The 18,039-nt window shown below is 47.8% G+C and overlaps 1 pseudogene; it reads right to left on the minus strand.

The window, feature by feature from the left end:
- Positions 1 to 13,235: 13,235 nt before the first annotated feature.
- LOC133156281 (U2 spliceosomal RNA) lies at positions 13,236 to 13,407 on the minus strand (annotated as a pseudogene).
- Positions 13,408 to 18,039: the final 4,632 nt, after the last annotated feature.

Consider the following 18,039-nt stretch of genomic DNA (forward strand, 5'->3'; position numbering starts at 1 on the left):
TTCACACGAGCTGCCCCTCTGCCTCTCCGCCGACAGCGTGAGGAGGGCGCTTGCCGCTATCAACATCCGTAAGGCGGCGGGCCCTGACAACATCCCGGGTCGAGCGCTGAAGGACTGAAGGACTGGTGAGCTGACGGGTGTCTTCACAGACATCTTTAACACTTCCCTGCAGCAGGCCATCGTCCCGTCGTGTTTCAAAGCTGCCACCATCGTACCTGTGCCGAAGAAACCCGCTCCGTCCTGCTTCAATGACTACCGCCACGTGGCACTTACGACCATCATCATGAAGTGCTTTGAGCGGCTTGTCATGGAGCACATCCGATCCGTTCTCCCCCCCACCATTGACCCCTTCCAGTTTGCGTACCGAGCCAAACGGTCCTCTGAGGATGCCATCTGCTCTGCCCTCCACTCGGCCCTCACCCACCTGGAGAGAAGGGACTCGTATGTGAGGTTGCTGTTTGTGGACTTCAGTTCTGCCTTCAACACCATTGTGCCACAACGCCTCATCAGCAAACTTGACGCGCTGGGCCTCAGTACCTACCTCTGCAACTGGCTACTGGACTTCCTCTGTCAGAGGTCACAGGTAGTACGTGTTGGCGACAAAATCTCCGCCAGCATCACGCTGAGCACGGGGGCCCCCCAAGGCTGCGTGCTCAGTCCGCTGCTCTTCACCCTCCTGACGCATGACTGCACTGCAACCTACAGCGAAAACCGTTTAGTGAAGTTTGCTGACGACACGACTCTGGTGGGTCTCATCACCAAGGAAGACGAGTCTCAATACAGGCTGGAGGTTGACCTTCTGACCACGTGGTGCAGGGACAACAACCTCCTGCTGAACGTCGACAAGACCAAGGAGATTGTTGTGGACTTCCGGAAGGGTCACACCCAACACCTGCCGCTGATCATCGACGGTGCTGTGGTGGAGAGAGTGAGCAGCGCCAAGTTCCTGGGGGTGCACATCAGTGAGGATCTCTCCTGGTCCACCAACACCGCATCACTGGCAAAGAAAGCCCAGCGCCGCCTATACTTCCTGCGGAAACTCAGGCGAGCGAGCGCTCCTCCGGCCGTCATGACTGCATTTTACCGCGGCACCATTGAGGGCGTCCTCTCCAGCTGTATTGCTGTTTGGGGTGGCGGCTGCACTGACTACAACTTGAAAGCCCTGCAGCGCATAGTGAACACGGCTGGTAAGATTGCTGGTGCTTCGCTCCCCTCCCTGAAGGACATTTACACCTCGCATCTCACCCGCAAGGTGACCACGATTGTGAGTGATGTGAGTCACCCCGCTCACTCTTTGTTCGAGCTTCTGCCCTCTGGGAGGAGGTACAGAAGCCTGCGCTCCCGCACCACCAGACTCTCAAACAGCTTCATACTCCAGGCTGTTAGGATCCTGAACTCGCTCCCCCGTTCTGCGTAGCGTCCTGTACTTTTACTGTCTGTACTGTCTGTTTGCACACTGGCTCTTATTTGTTGTGTCATCTGTTTATTTATTCTTTATTATTACTCTTATTATTTATTGTTTGTGCCTTCTTGTTTATGATATTTTTACTTTTGCGCTATGCTTGCTGGCTCCGTTTTGCTCCTCTTATTTATTGTGTTATCTGTTTATTTATTATTTATTCATCACTCTTACTATTTATTGTTGAATTTTTGCCTTCTTGTTTTTATATTGTGTCGCGTACTTGTATGTCTATCGTGTTATATGTCTCGACACCGTGGGATAGAGAAAACGTAATTTCGGTCTCTTTGAGTGTTGTGACATGTGGAGAGATTGACAATAAAGCTGACTTTGACTTTAACTTTGATCGAATGACGTCTGAGAGCATTTTTATGAAGAGAAACAGGGTGGGGGTGAGAGTGGACTGGATGGAGAGAAAGCCCTTGACCTCTAGTCAAAATATAGCAGGGGATGTTTTACGACATCGCGTAGGATAGGACAAGCTAGGTTATTTATTACTGGTTACATACATTCCAACATAATCATACGATCAAGATAAGCAAGAAAATATAAAGAAGAATAGTAAAAATAATAAAAACAGTAATAAAAAAGATCAATTAAAAACAGAGACGACAGCGGACAGGTTGGGGAACGTGTAGGGTAGGGGTGTCCAAACTATGGCCCGCGGGCAAACAGCGGCCCGCGGTCCAGTTTGTATTGGCCCGCAGCAAATTCTGAAAACATAATTGAATGTGGCCCTCACAACAGCCTGAGCACTTCTCAGTTTCCACACTAGATGGAGCCCGCCACACAAAGCGCTTGACGTCTGATTAGACCGCCCCCCACCCCCCGGAAGAGAAGCGAACGCGCAGCGTTCGATTTGACCTCCCACTAGACCCCAGCCCCCCGCCCCCCCGGGAGAGAAGCGAACGCGCTGCGCTTGACGTCCGATTAGCAGCCCCCCCCACCCCCCGGAAGAGAAGGGAACGCGCAGCGTTGGACGTCTCACTAGCAACACCCCCCCCCCCCGGAAGAGAAGGGAACGCACAGCGTTTGCCGTCCCACTAGCGCCGCCGACCCCCCGGAAGTGAAGCGACAAAAAATATTGGCCGTCGGGCCCCTTCATGTTACTAAATATGGCCCTCCTTGCAAAAACTTTGGACACCCCTAGTGTAGGGTGAAACATGACAAAAACAACAAACAATGATAGCAACAATCTCAAGTGAAGACGAGGATTTTCCTCAATACTCCAGTTCAAACTTATTGTGTGATCTAAAAACCTGGTGGCCGATGTTAATATGTAGGAAAAGTCTCACACGGTCCCTCTGCCTTAGGCGACCAGAAAGCTACCAATAAAAAAGAAAAAGAAAAACACAGAAACAGTACATCATTGTATCCATCTCTTGCGAAGCATTTTCGATGGTCAAATCATCAAGTTTCTGTAAAACACGCACAGTATAACAGCGCCTACAAAATCCGCGTTTCATTATGGTTATCACATCCGTCACGACCAAGAAGTTGTATATGTACTTGCGCTACGGTAGAAGAGACAACCCTCGTCACAGCAGGCTTCAAACATGGGATAACACAGGTCGTAAACAAGCACAACAACACCAGCACAACCAGCACAGGAGACACAATTTTCAACAGCAGTTGCTACCAGTTGCGAGAGAATAGCCATGAAAAGAAACCCCACTGTTGTGGAACTTTGTCATTCGACATGACCTGCTGTAAGTTCTTCAGTGAAGCCATGGCGTCGTAGATGTGTGTGTCATTTTTTCCCGGAATGTATGTGCAACAGGAAGTCCCAATGATGTGGCACACACCGCCTTGTGCTGCCGTTAACAAGTCCAGAACCATCCTGTTTTGCAAGACCATCAGCCTAGTAGCCTGAATCTCTCTATTTTGTCCATCGTTGACTTGTAGTGAGAGATTCGGAAAGGATTGAAAACAATAGTTCAGTGTCTCGATGAAGAGTGAATGTTTTCCAACTCTGACCCAGGGAAAAAGCGCATGAACAACTTTGTCTTCAACGGACCATACTTTATGGTCGTCTGGAACATTCGCACCCCAGACAGGGCCATGAGGGTCAAAGGTTGCAACCGCCCTGCGTTGACGTCCAGAAGAGTTGTGTGCTGACGCCAGCTGACGATGTCGTATCCTGTAGGTGTGGTCTGTCACCCACACTGGTGCACACACTCCTGTCCAGTTGGCTGGCAGCATCGGGTAAACCTTGTGACCACAAAGCCACCAGCCATTCTGTATGAAGTATGTTCCGTCCGATGGTGCAGCCATGTTGGTAGGAGAGCCCTTACGCCTTGAAATGGCTCTCCCATCCTGGCACACAGCGGTGATGTCCAAAGCTCCCATCCAGTTTCCTCCTGGAGAAGAGTTGTCGTTAATGCATTCGTGGGTCTTGTTTTCTTGGATGAAACACGTGTAGTCCATTCCAGGTAGCCTTTTTGTTTAGGCCACTTGTGGCATCTGTCGTCCTCCAACAGTTACATTGGGATCAATCACAGGCATGTGGAACCCCGTTGCTACTAGGATGGCAGAGACACCGGGACATCCCCTCGCCTAGCGGAGTGGGGATGGTTGTTTTCTTCACCAACATTGAGATGTCCCACCCTAAACGATGGGACCCCTTTGAAGTCAGCCTTCCCCACCACTCTGAATTAGGGGTCCAGCACTCTCTGCAACTTGCAGTGGCTGAGGTGAATCCAGCTGGGCCGTTCAGCGACCTTCACTATGGTGGGGGTAGTCAGCAAAACTTGGAATGGTCCCTCCCACTATGGGCTGACCCAGTTATTTCTTTTAACAACCTTGATGTAGACCCAGTCTCCTGGATTGATGGGTTTGTTGACCTGTGAGGAGGAAAGATCAAGCGGCAGTAAATTTGCATTTGACACATTTTTCAGTTTGAGCGTCCTTATCATATAGTCTGCCAAGGACTGTTCTTCATCTGCTTTTTGCACATCTGCAGGGAACACAGGTAGTCTATATGGTCTCCCATGGATGATTTCAAAAGGTGTCAACCCTTCTGAAGTGGGAGTAATTATCATATAGCGCTTCACTAAGTCTAGGCACTCTGGCCACGATCTGCCTCATTCATTGCTGTGGCCTCCAAATGAACTTGCGTGGAGGAAGGGGGGAGTTTTGAACAAACATAACACCCCTCCTGTGTGTGGGCTCTCACAGTGAACTTGACGTACCGGTACCACGTGTTGGTTTCGTATGGGTTTTTGGGGTCCCATGACCAGTCCTCAAAGTTGTCATTGTGGGACCATCATTTTCCACGGTCAACATTGTCACTTGGTCTGTTCAAATGAGTCCATAAACCATAGCACGCTCCAACCACAACGCAGCAGAGGATCCATCTGCCATATGGAGCCCTGTTGCTACTAGGATGGCACAGACACCGGGACATCCCCTCGCCTAGCGGAGTGGGGATCGTTGTTTTCTTCACCAACATTGAGACCACCCACCCTAAACGATAGGACCCCTTTGAAGTCAGCCTTCCCCACCACTCCGAATTAGGGGTCCAGCACACTCTGCAACTTGCAGTGGCTGAGGTGAATCCAGCCGGGCCGTTCAGCGATCTTCACTGTGGTAGGGGTAGTCAGCAAGACTTGGAATTGTCCCTCCCACCGTGGGCTGACCCAGTTCTTTCTTTTAATGGGGTTGTCGACCTGTGAGGAGGAAAGATCAGGCGGCAGTGAATTTGCATTTGACACATCTTTCAGTTTGAGCGTACTTATCATATAATCGGTATGATGGCTTTGCAGATGCTCGTTTAGATGGAACTACTTCCACCCATTTGGAAAATGCATCAATCATCACTAAGCAGTATTTGTGAGGTCCACTTTGTGTGAGCTCAATAAAATCCATGTGCATTTGAAATGGGTAAGACGGTTTTGGAAATTAGCCTCTCTTAGGTCTCATATTTCCTTGTGGATTATGTTTCACACAAACAGGACATGCTTTACAATTTTGTTTTAAGTAAGCATCTAAACCAAAGGTAGTGAATTGTTGATGTATGATGGACTTCATCCCTCCTGTCGACACATGGCAAGGCCCATGTGTCGCAATTGCTGCTGCCATCAATTCGCTAGTAACGTTTGTTTACCAAACTTCAAATTCTCCTAGTAACAGCGATCTCGTCTTTATATTGTAAGTCCTGCAACTCATCCTATTTGCGAGCTACGTTTCGTCTATAGTTCCAATTTAATAGCACAGCACATTGTGTTTTCAGTACCATCCATCCATCCATCCATTTTCTGTACCGCTTAGTCCCCACGGAGGTCGCGGGCGTGCTGGAGCCTATCCCAGCCGTCATCGGGCAGTAGGCGGGGGACACCCTGAACCGGTTGCCAGCCAATCGCAGGGCACACAGAGACAAACAACCATACGCACTCGCACTCACACCTAGGGACAATTTGGAGTGCTCAATCGACCTACCAAGCATGTTTTTGGGTTGTGGGAGAAAACCGGAGTGCCCGGAGAAAACCCACGCGGGCCCGGGGAGAACATGCAAACCCCACACAGGGAGGACCGGAGGTGGAATCGAACCCGCACCCTCCTAACTGTGAGGCGGACGTGCTACCCAGTGCGCCACCGAGCCGCCATGTTTTCAGTACCATTATTCAAAATTAACTCAACGAGGTCTGCGTTCCACATCTAGCCCTGATCTATGTCTTGATCTCTCAAACGTTATTACTTGTGTCATGATTGTTCAAAAATGTGACTTAGAATATGGTGCTGTGAATTTCCAATCTCCCTGATCAAATTGGATCCTGCTTCTTAGCTCTTCTTTTTCATGCTCCTGTTAGCCTGCAATTGTCCAAATCAATAATGTTGTTTTCTTTTAACTGTCTTTCTTTTGAACCTCTAAATCTCTCGTGTTGCTAACCTATCTACACCAGGAAACCATTTAAAGGGTCTTAAAGAAAGGACCAACAGATTACTCCCAATATCTCCTCATTATTTATGAGTTAGCCCCCCTTTCCTCACTCGGGTGCATATCTTGTCAGTTGTTAATGGAAACCAGATGTGTCTCATGCCAATGAGATCATGGACCAAGGCCCAAACAATCCCGCACGAACCTGACCCGAAACATGACCCGGTCACACTTAGGCTTACTAGTGAGATATACATTGCATGATACCAGAATAAAAATTTACCACAGTATGACACCAAATGTATTACATGTGTTACTGGTTCTCCAGTTTTTTCTCTCGTTAATTATCAATCCAAAAGCTACGTTTCTCTTTTTAGCATTTGACTTACTCAAAATCACTCTTTCATCAAAGTCGCTCTACTAATTTTCCATAGTAGTCGCCAACAACTTCAACCATTCAACCTGTATTTTCCTTTCATTCAGGGAATCATTCATCAATGCTCATTTGCATCTCACACACAGTCTCCAAAAAGGAGTCTTTCCATCACATTGGACCCAGTTTAACCAAGCTCACCACACAACATTAATATATCATTTTCAACTCAGGCTTCGTGATAGGACAATCCACCAACCCAAAAAAAACCTCAACTCATAAAAACTACTGGCAAATTAATCTGAATTATTTTTTGTTTTTCAAATTTGAAGAACTCAATCTCTCAGATTTAGCTCGCATATTGAACATTTTATAATTTTCTAACACCATCAATCAATTATTCCTATTAAATGTAGCATTGCAATGTCTTAAATTCACAATTTTGCTTCTTCCAATTCCTGAAAGTATGTTCTGTCATTTTTTTTTTCTTCTTTTTAAATTTCTCATGAGGGCTCAACACTTAACATGCACTAGTGGGGATCAATTTCTGCTCGCAAACAGATTTCTCTCTTTTCCTCTCTTTTTTATCTTACCAAATTGTTTCTGTTCTGCAGTGCAAATTGGATAGACCACAGTCTAGCAATTTGATCTTTGGTCATTTGTCATTGGGCATACAAACAGCATTGTCATATTGGCATCTATTCTTTCTTTCTCTGTATTAGCATGAGGAGTCAAAGTGGAGGAAGCTTGTCATGCTGAAAATGTTACTTTTCCTCTGCCTCTTCCTCCGCCCTTTGATTGGTTTTGTTTTTCACGACGACACACTCTTGCCAAGTGTCCCCGTTCCCCACAATTCCAACAGTCCAAATTTGATGTGGAGTTTGAATTGAATGGCGGCCTGCGGCCTTGTTGGTCTCTAACTCTTCCTCTCCCCCTTTGGGAACTTTGGAAGAAGACCGTTGTATCTTCATCTAGATCATTACCATCATCATCTAGATGAAATACATCAGAACTTTTGCCTTTTTGGATCACTTTTTTAGCATGTCTGGCCCACTGCATAGTTGTTGTATACAAGTTTTGCGCACGAGCGGAATGCCTCGCTTGCTCCGGGACAGTGCGCCTGCGCACTGTGGCCTCATTGTCTTCCAGCCTGACAAACATAGTCGCAGCCTCATCACTTTTCAACTTTCTATCTTTTGTTACATTTCAACTTTCCTTGTACTTCATACTTTTTCTTCCACTTCGGCATGTATTGCATACAATTAAGAAATCTACTCGCCATGGACTTCTCATCTCCTTCAAGAGCTAGAGATTTATCGTTCCTTTTTCCCATCTTAATTTTAGTTTTTCCAGTTTTTTTTCAATCTTTTTTTCTTTGAGGATCCTCAATGCAGGTTTAAATTGACCTTTCAACAATTACTAGCCTGTATTATTGCCATTGATCAATGCTAGAACTGCTATCTAGTCAATTTATTCTACCAGTCACACTTTCTCAACCACACAAACTCTAGCGCTTTTTATTCTTAGGCCTATCCAGGATGGGTGTAAAACCCTCCCAAACAGCTTGGAAAAACGGGAAAAAAAAAAGAATCTACGCCCTTCTTCAATTAAGAAAAATAAACAGTTTTTTTCTTAGCCCGTTCCTTCCACTGGGACTAGAATCCCAGCTGTTTCATAGCCCGGAAAAAACAAAGCTGTACCTCATAGCTCGGACAAACCAAAGCCGTATCTCATAGCTCGGACAAACCAAAGCCGTATCTCATAGCTCGGACAAACCAAAGCCGTATCTCATAACTCGGACAAACCAAAGCCGTATCTCATAGCTCGGACAAACCAAAGCCGTATCTCATAGCTCGGACAAACCAAAGCCGTATATCTCATGCACCTTTAACTTTTTACGCGTTTCACAACAACACAATCACACAACTTTAGGGTTTTAACTTACTTGTCACCAGGTTCGTTGCACTGCCGGGTCCCGTCAATCCACCTCTGTCAGACGAAGGCAGACTTAAGATGCTGGCCCAGCAAAAAAATCTCTTCCCAGGACTTCCTTTTCTAGGTCCTCCTAATGGACCCTGGCTTGTCGACAATGCAACACGTCCTCCTCCGTCAGCCAGATGGCGGGTATGAGGGTCCTGGGTTTTGGCACCAAAATGTTAGAGTGGTGCTCACTCTAACTTGTTTTGCAAGAACCACATGGGAGACAATTAAGTCATTTTCTGGGCACCTGCAGGCGGAGACTCCATTCGTCACTGTGCGTACAGCAATGATCGAATGACGTCTGACTCTCGCCTCCCGCAAGAGCATTTTTATTAAGAGAAACAGGGTGGGGGTGTGAGTGGACTGGATGGAGAGAAAGCGCTTGACCTCTAGTCAAAACATAGCAGGGGATGTTTTACGACATGGTGTAGGATGGGACAAGCTAGGTTATTTATTACTGGTTACATACATTCCAAAATAATAAATAACGATCATGATAGTTTGGAAAACCCTGACAACATTCAAACTTGTACATAAAGGAGAATCAAAATCAGGACTCGATCCTGCTTTCCAAGACCAGCGCTTACACCAGCTATGAGGTTCGAGCACACTAACTGGTTCTCAAACTTGGCCCAGGTATCTTGCTTGGCCAGTGACAGGTTCGACCTCCCGACGGACCATCCTCTCCAGCACCCCTGAATAGACCTTACCAGGGAGGCTGAGGAATGTGATTCCCCTATGGTTGGAACTCACCCTCCAGTCCCCCTTCTTAAAGAGGGGAACCACCACCCCAGTCTGCCAATCCAGAGGCACCGTCCCCGATGTCCATGCAGTGCTGTAGATGTGTGTCAGCCATGACAGTCCCACAACATCCAGAGCCTTTAAAAACTCTGGGCGGATCTCATCTACCCCCGGGGCCTTGCACCAAATTACCTCAGTGAGTTCGACCCCAGAGATTGGAGAGTCCACCTAGAGTCTCCAGGCCCTGCTTCCACAATGGAAGGCGTGTCGTGGAATTGAGGAGGTCTTCGAAGTACTCTCCCCACCGACTCACGACGTCCCGAGTCGAGGTCAGCAGCACGCCATCTCCAATATAAACAGTGTTGACGGTGCACTGCTTCCCCCTCCTGAGACGCCGGATGGTGTACCAGAATTTCCTCGAAGCCGTCCGGAAGTCGTTCTCCATGGCCTCGCCAAACTCCTCCCACGCCCGAGTTTTTGCCTCAGCTACCGCCGAAGCCGCGTACCTCTTGGCCATCCGGTACCTGCCAGCTGCCTCCGGAGTCCCGCAGGCCAAAATGGCCCGATAGGACTCCTTCTTCAGCTTGACGGCATGCCTTAACGCCGGTGTCCACCAGCGGGTTCGGGGATTGCCGCCACGACAGGCACCAACCACCTTACGGCCACAGCTCCGGTCGGCTGCCTCAACAATGGAGGCACGGAACATGGTCCACTCGGACTCAATATCCCCCGCCTCCTCCGGAACGTGGGAAAAGCTCTGCCGGAGGTGGGAGTTGAAGCTCTTCCTGACAGGGGATTCTCCCAGACGTTCCCAGCAGACCCTCACAATATGTTTGGGTCTGCCAGGTCGGACCGGCATCTTCCCCCACCGTCGGAGCCAACCCACCACCAGGTGATGATCAGTTGACAGCTCCGCCCCTGTCCAAAATATGTGGCCGCAAATCCGATGACATGACTACAAAGTCGATCATTGAACTGTGGCCTAGGGTGTCCTGTTGCAGACAATCTGTGTCAAGAACAGATGTCCAATAATAGAACACTGCTCGGGTTCAGATCGGGGGGGCCGTTCCTCCCAATCACGCTCCTCCAGGTCTCACTGTCATTACCCACGTGAGCATTGAAGTCACCCAGTAAAACAATAGAGTCCCGAGACGGAGCGCTCTCCAGCACTTCTTCCAAGGACTCCAAAAAGGGTGGGTACTCTGAGCTGCCGTTTGGTGCATAGACACAAACAACAGTCAGGACCCATCTCCCCACCCGAAGGCGGAGGGTTAAGGTTAGGGTTGTCTCTCGTTGACCGGGGTGAACTCCAATGTTCAGGCGCCCAGCCGGAAGGCAATAAGTATACCCACACCTGCTCAACGCCTCTCACCGTGAGCAACTCCAGAGTGGAAGAGAGTCCAGGGCCAGCTTGTACCGGAACCCAAATGGGTGTGGAGGCAAGTCCGACCATGTCTTGTCGGAACCTTTCTGCCTCGCACACCAGCTCGGGCTCCTTTTCAGCCAGAGAGGTGACATTCCATGTCCCAAGAGCCAGCTTCTGCAGCCAGGGATCGGTCCGCCAAGGTCCCTGCCCTTGGCCGCCGCCCAGCTTACACTGCACCCGACCCCTTTGGCCCCTCCCACAGCTGGTGAGCCCATGGGAAGGGGGAACCATGTTTCCTTTTCGGGCTGTGCCCGGCCGGGCCCCATGGGCGAAGGCCCGGCCACCAGACGCTCGCCTTCGAGGCCCACCTCCAGGCCTGGCTCCAGAGGGGGGCCCCGGTAACCCGCGTCCGGGTGAGGAAAAACGAAATCCAATTATGTTTTTCTTCATAAGGGGCTTGTGAGAGCCGTGCTTTGTCTGGCCCCTCACCTAGGATCCGTTTGCCATGGGTGACCCGACCAGGGGCATGAAGCCCCAGACAACATGGCTCCAGGATCATTGGGGCGCGCAAACCCCTCCACCACGGTAAGGTGAGGACTAACGGAGGGGTCTCGTTTATCAATGCAGTTTAATTTCTGGTGGTTCGCATTTGAATGGACACATGCCAGTCTATTGTAATTGGGCAAAAAATATTGTTTTTGAATAAAACCAATAACCACCGCCCTCAATTGCACACGCACTCCTCTTTACTGTTTACAAGCACAATCACAAGTACAAGTCATCTTCATCCATAACCACATCAGTCTTTCCTTGTTAAAACACAGCATCCCAACAAAAAAAATGTGTTCCATCAACTTTTAGCTTCTTAATAGACAACGATGGTATTTATTTACATATTGAAACACACGTCCACCTCCTTCAATGTTACACGTGAATGCACATACAGAGAGAAGTTTTATTCATTTTGATCAGGCTACATGAAGCAAGATATAAAGGTGAATGTAATTCTCATTAATGGAATAAATTACTCTTTTTGACCAGCAGGGGGGAGGGGGGTGTTCACATGAAGCCTCGAGAAATGAACCTATTTGCAAACCGTTTGGTGGGAAAGCCTCGAATCCTAACATCTTACATTGAGATCAGACCCCATCAAGTCATAATTGACTGCTTAATCCTGTAAGAATGAAGCGAACGGATTGAAATGGTTTTGGTTTTGAACTATTGATTTAACCAGTAGAGGGGGTGCACCGTTCCTGGAGGTACTGCAATACCTGGTCGATGTCTCCTAGGCTTGCCGTGTGCAGCTGTGAGAGTTGCTGCAGCCATTTGGAGCACAGCCACGGGCTGGGGGGGGGATCTGTCTGTGCTTCCTTACCAGCAAGTTTCTGGAAGTCCACATGGCGTCATTGATGGCAGCAAAGGTCAGCAACTGCTTTGTAAAGTCTTCTTGCTTGATTTTCAACGGTCTCACCCCATAGAGTACACGGTCTGCATTCAGCGCTTTCCTTGCGGGGAATTGCAGGTCGCCCACAGGTCTACGGCAGCCCTGCACTACCAGAGCAGGTCCCACACTGACTCCTGGGCGCCACAGCCAGATCAGGGGCACGTTGAGAGCGCTGACATGCCCCGAGAGTGCATAACGGACCTGACTGGGAGGACATCACGGGCCACCATCCATGACAGGTCCCGAAGTTTGTTTCGAGAGGGCGGGGTGGTTGACGTTGCGCCAAACTGCAAGGCCGCGCACTGGACACACCGCTTCCCGCTCCTGTAGGACAGAGATCATGGATCTGTGATTTGTTAAAATTTCACTATTTTCTTGCTCTAATTTAAAGTTCTTCAAAAACTTCTTGATTAAGGAAAAAGAAAAGACACAGGAATTCTTTGGTCGGTGGTTTTTAGCTTTAGTTTCCGGAGGTATGAGCCCATCCAGAATCGTGTTATTGCTTGGCTTTTCGGTGCATTTGGTGTAAGGGATTGGACAGTACCGCCAAGTGCGTAGCGATAGAGACTTTATTGCGGTGGGAGTAGCTGGAGCTAGCGCTGGATCGGCAATCAGGCTGGGAAGAACAAGCTGTTCTGCGGTATCTTCGATTCTTCATGGACGCCAATTTGTCGTGGACCGGAGAGCGAAGCAACATCATGCGACAGACGGACACTCGGGTCTCCGCTGGCGGCGTTGATATAGCGCTGTCCCTGAGCCTGTGGCAGGTGGCGGCGATTCGGCTGATAGGGGGGCGTGGTCCTGTCACAGGTGGCGCCGGTACGTGACATTTGGTGTAAGGAGCGCGCTTCGCAGGTGCAGGGCAACATATCTGCTTCCGAGGAAGAGCTTTAGGCCCGGCACTCCTTTTCCTCCTTTTTTCTGTTTTTCTTCATGGTGTCCCTCTTCAGTCTCTCCAACTTGGATTTCGAGATGAAGTAAAAAATGGCTCATTCCAAATTTAAAATCACCTTCATTGTTGGGATGAAAACAGAACTGATTAGTAAAAGCAAGGGTAAAATCACCACTTTTATGGTTAAATTTTTCTCTTCTATGGTCAGCTCTCTTAATCCCCCAAACCCAAGAACAGATACTACACTTGATTTTAGCCAAAAGGCCGAGAAGCGATGGAGTATACGAGTGACGGACTCGCTTAATGTCACGAACTGGTAAACTGTAAAGAACTGGGAGCAAACCTAACAGGTTACAGTACGGAACAGAGTGCTTCTCTTCTGGGCACTAATAAATCAGCAAACTTGTCTGCTGACTTATTTGTTCACACTTCTTCACCCGCAGCAATGCATGTAGTTCACGAGGCATATATGTGTCCCCTTTCAGCAGTCTCTATCCAAATACACAGTGTAGGTACCTATTAAAAGTGTAGTCCCGATGAACATGAAAGGCAAAGATTGATCATTCACAAACAACTTTCCATGGTCATCATATCTACCTAACGGCTGCGCCAAAAGAGTTGGGCCAGAAGAATAGAGCGGAACTCATCCAGAAGTGCATGAACACCACCTTGTTGAAAGAATAAGTTTAATAGTTTGACCGAATCCAGGTTAAGAACCACTGGTTTAGAGGCTGTTATTTCTGCAAAAGGAGGAACTACTAGATATTGATGTCATTTTTCTGATGGGGTTTCCAAATGTATGCACCTGCCTACTTTTGTTTAAATAATGATTGCACACTGTCTGCAAATAATATAAACTTCATTTCACTTCTCAAATACCACTGTGTTGATCACTGCCGTCATCGGCCATGCATGGATTCGGGCCATCTGATTGGTTCCTTTGCCCACCACCCTTGCCCCCCCATACACACACAGGATTTGTTAGGAATCGTTTTGGCTGTCCGTTCAGAGCAAGGAATGAGCCACTAGCCCCACGAGAAGTTGTCATTTTCTGTAAGCTTGTGTGTATGTAAATTTGTCATGGTCCAACGAAAGACTGTTTAGGGTGAATAAAAAACAACTGTAACAAATTTATTCTGCTATTAACCAGATTCAAACTGGGGTTGCAGCCGCCTCTATGCTATATTATGGCCAATATGCAGTTGCATGTTTAGGGTCTTTTCTCTAGGATCTTCAGCCAGGCAGACCATGAAAGAATGTTGATATTAAAATGTTGGTGGAACTATCCAATTACTACGCAGATCCGATGATCCCTAAGACTTGAGATGAGACAAAATTGGAAAGACTATTGGTTGACAGTGTCTGTGAGTTACTTCAACCCAAAAGTTCACACAAATTACACATGGCTAATGTTGACCACAAAATGGCATGTGGGTTGGCCAGGAGTCCTGGAATCTTCTGATCTGTAGACAGATTTGTTACCCATTGCTCCACGAGCCCCACGGGAATATGTGGCTTGTAAGCTTGTAACACTTTTGCAAAAATGAAAAAAAAAAAAAAAGGGTGACATTATTTGAATGTGCCATGATGCTTCATCCATTGCGCCACTCGCCCTACAAGTTACGGCTATTGACCGTAAACTTGTGTGGAAAATCGTCATTGTCCAAAAGATGGCAGTTTAGCAATAGTGAACATGGGAGAAATTCTTCAAAGTAATTTGATTATGCGATGACCCAGATTCAAACCAGGTTTGCTGCGGCCACTATGCAGAATACTAACCACTATACGATCATGGCAAATATGTCCAAACCTATTAACGCTACTGCATACAGGTCATGATCGTGTAGTGGTTAATGGTTGTGTTCGATTCGAATCCGGGTTATGGTTTAATCAAATTCCCTTGTTGAATTTGTCTGCTGGTCACTGTTCCTAGACAGCCTTCCTTTGGACAATGACAGTTTTCCACACAAGTTTACAGTCGATACAGTCTTGTAGGGTGAGTGGCACAATGGATGACACATGATGGCAAGTGATGAGAATCAAAACAAAAGATTTAAGAGACCCAAGGTAAATTAACTGAACCCGTTCCGTTTTAATTGACAGCCCATGTGATATGCACCTCAGATAAAATCGGGCGAGTTGATCAACAGCAATGTTTTAACGAAGGGCTCATCTGGGAGTTGAACCCCGGACCTCTCACACCCAAAGCAAGATTCATACCCCTAGACCACCTGTGTCAAACTCGCGGCCCGAGGGCCAGTTATGGCCCACAGTATCATTTTCTGTGGCCCGCAACGACAAATTGTGCATTAAATTTATGTCATACTAAAATTGCAAATTGTCGTAACTTTCAAGAATCTTCTTAAAATTATTTTTGAAATATTTGAAAGGTTTCCACTCATCTGATTTGAAAAAACAATTATTAATTATTATTATTGTCAGTTTGTTTTGTAGCTTATACTGTATATAATATGAGGTGTTTATTTATTTGGGTTGACAGTCATAATGGCCCGTCGAGGGAAACTTTGACTACAATGTGGCCCGCGGCAAAAATGAGTTTGACACCCCTGCCCTAGACCAATGAGCTTCAAAGAAAGCTCGCAGACCATGTTACATTCTGTGTAACATTGGCCTGTCAAACAGTCCACACAACGATAGACAACAGTGTTTCAAAGAAAAGCTCGTCCGGGAGTTTAACCCGGGTAATCAAAGAACCCTAGGCGAGAATCATTCCCCTGCACCAATGAGCCCCATAGTAGACCAGCTGACCCCGTTACATTCTGATTGGAAGCACTGAAGACTGAATGCCAGTGATTTATGGAATAAATGGAATCTGGTTGGCCTATGGCTCCCAATTCCCCAGCTTCACGCCCTAATGCTAACCCTAAAACCCTAACAATTAACAAACCCTAATAATTAAACTTTAACCTGCTAACCCGCCTACCATAACCCCCTCACCTTTAATCTCTAATGCTCCCACTAAAGGTAGTGCTCTATAAACTTGAAAGCAGGCATATACGAATCGGACCAGCAGATTGCCCCATTTCAGAAGTGTTTTACAAACCTTTACAGACGGTTAAAATCCACATTATAGTTATGCGCGCATGTGTTCCGTGAGCGTTCTCGCCCGCCCCCTCCCTTTCCTTTCTCCCGCCAAGTACCAATTTGCCCCCTACAGCGCACACTCCTCGTTAGTATAGTGGACAGTATCTCCGCCTGTCACGCGGAAGACCAGAGTTCGATTACCCGACAGGGAGCTTACATCTTTGTGCGAAATAGCATTTAAGCAGGTTTTCAATCCATATGCGTTAACCAGTGTCAGCTGCAGATAAAATTATATAGATGCATTGGTTGGTATCATTACATCGTAAGATGGCGCCGCAGATGGCCACCTCGGTGACTCGCTCTCTGTTACTTTGTGTTATTTTACATCTTTTTAACCTCACTTTGTATCATACTTCCGGTTTGCCACGTAGCGCGCCGCAGCGTCACTAGAGAGATGATCTACATTCCTACATTTCTATATGCTTTTCTAGTTTTTCCTCGCTTTTTACTCCACTTTTTGGAGTTTACTATTGTTGAAAGTCGCGGACCGTCAATTCCTGCCATTTCAATCGCGTCACTGTTTGGCTCTCAGCGGAGGCTTCGTGGCTGTTTGTCTACCGTCGATCATCGGACACGTAAGTATGGCTGCGGATCAAGGGGTTTGTACGGCTTTTTGCACCAACTGCACCCTTCTCTCAGAAAGGTTGTCCCTGCTAGAGGGACAGTAGACAGCCTGCTAGCCCAGTTAGCATTAGCCCCAAACGGCTGGCTAACCGCGATAAGCCAGTCAAGACGCATAGCCGTTCCAAGCCATCTCGGCCTACTGGCTCTCGCACCTTGGTCATAGTTGACTCCATTACCTGAAAAACATCACACTTAAAAATCCAGCCACGGTATTGTGTATCCCTGGAGGCAGAGCACCCGACATAGAAGCTAATCTAAGGGCGCTAACTCGCAATAGGTCTAGTCATCAGCGTAGGTCCAACAACACTAGCCACTCGGATATAGTGATACACGGTGGCTCCAATGATATATTTCAAGCATATATTGGCTCTATTGATAATCTTACCTCATCTACACCGTGTTCCAAATTATTATGCAAATTGTATTTAAGTGTCATAAAGATTACATTTTTTGTTTTTCAATTAAACTCATGGACGGTATTGTGTGTCAGGGCTCGTTGAATCACTGAAATCAATCTCAGACACCGGTGATAATTAGTCTGCCAGTTGAGCCCAATTAAGGAAAAACTACTTAAGAATGGCGTTCCACATTAAGCAGATGATTTGAAGTTCGCTTTGAGCAGTACTATTAGACTTCCAGCGGGCCGCGAGCGGACCGAAAGCCGTCCGGGGACACTCTGGGCCGGCTCCACGCGGTGCCAGGCTCACCGGGAGGCCGTGCGCACGCCTGAGATGGCCGAAAATAAGCTCCAGGAGAGCGGATGGACGCTTTTTAAGCACCGCCGAGGAGAAGATGCAGCCATATTTATGATTAATATTAGACTTCCAGCGGGCCGCGAACGCACCGAAAGCCGTCCGAGGACACTCTGGGACGGCTCCACGCGGTGCCAGGCTCACCGGGAGGCCGTGCGCACGCGTGAGATGGCCGGAAAAAAGCTCCAGGAGAGCGGATGGACGCTTTTTAAGCACCGCCGAGGAGAAGATGTAGCCATATTTATGATTAATATTAGACTTCCAGCGCGACCTGGTACCGCGCACGGGACGAAACACGCCCCGCGCAGAGTTCCAGGCGCCCGGGAAGACCTTTAAGCGCTGCCGCTGCAGCTGCGGCGGGGAGTTGCCTCCCTCCGGTGGACACGACGAGTAAATACACCAGCAATCGCACTTAGAATGTTTTCTT

This window comes from Syngnathus typhle, linkage group LG6 (assembly GCF_033458585.1).
Source record: "Syngnathus typhle isolate RoL2023-S1 ecotype Sweden linkage group LG6, RoL_Styp_1.0, whole genome shotgun sequence".
Classification (NCBI taxonomy): Eukaryota; Metazoa; Chordata; class Actinopteri; order Syngnathiformes; family Syngnathidae; genus Syngnathus; species Syngnathus typhle.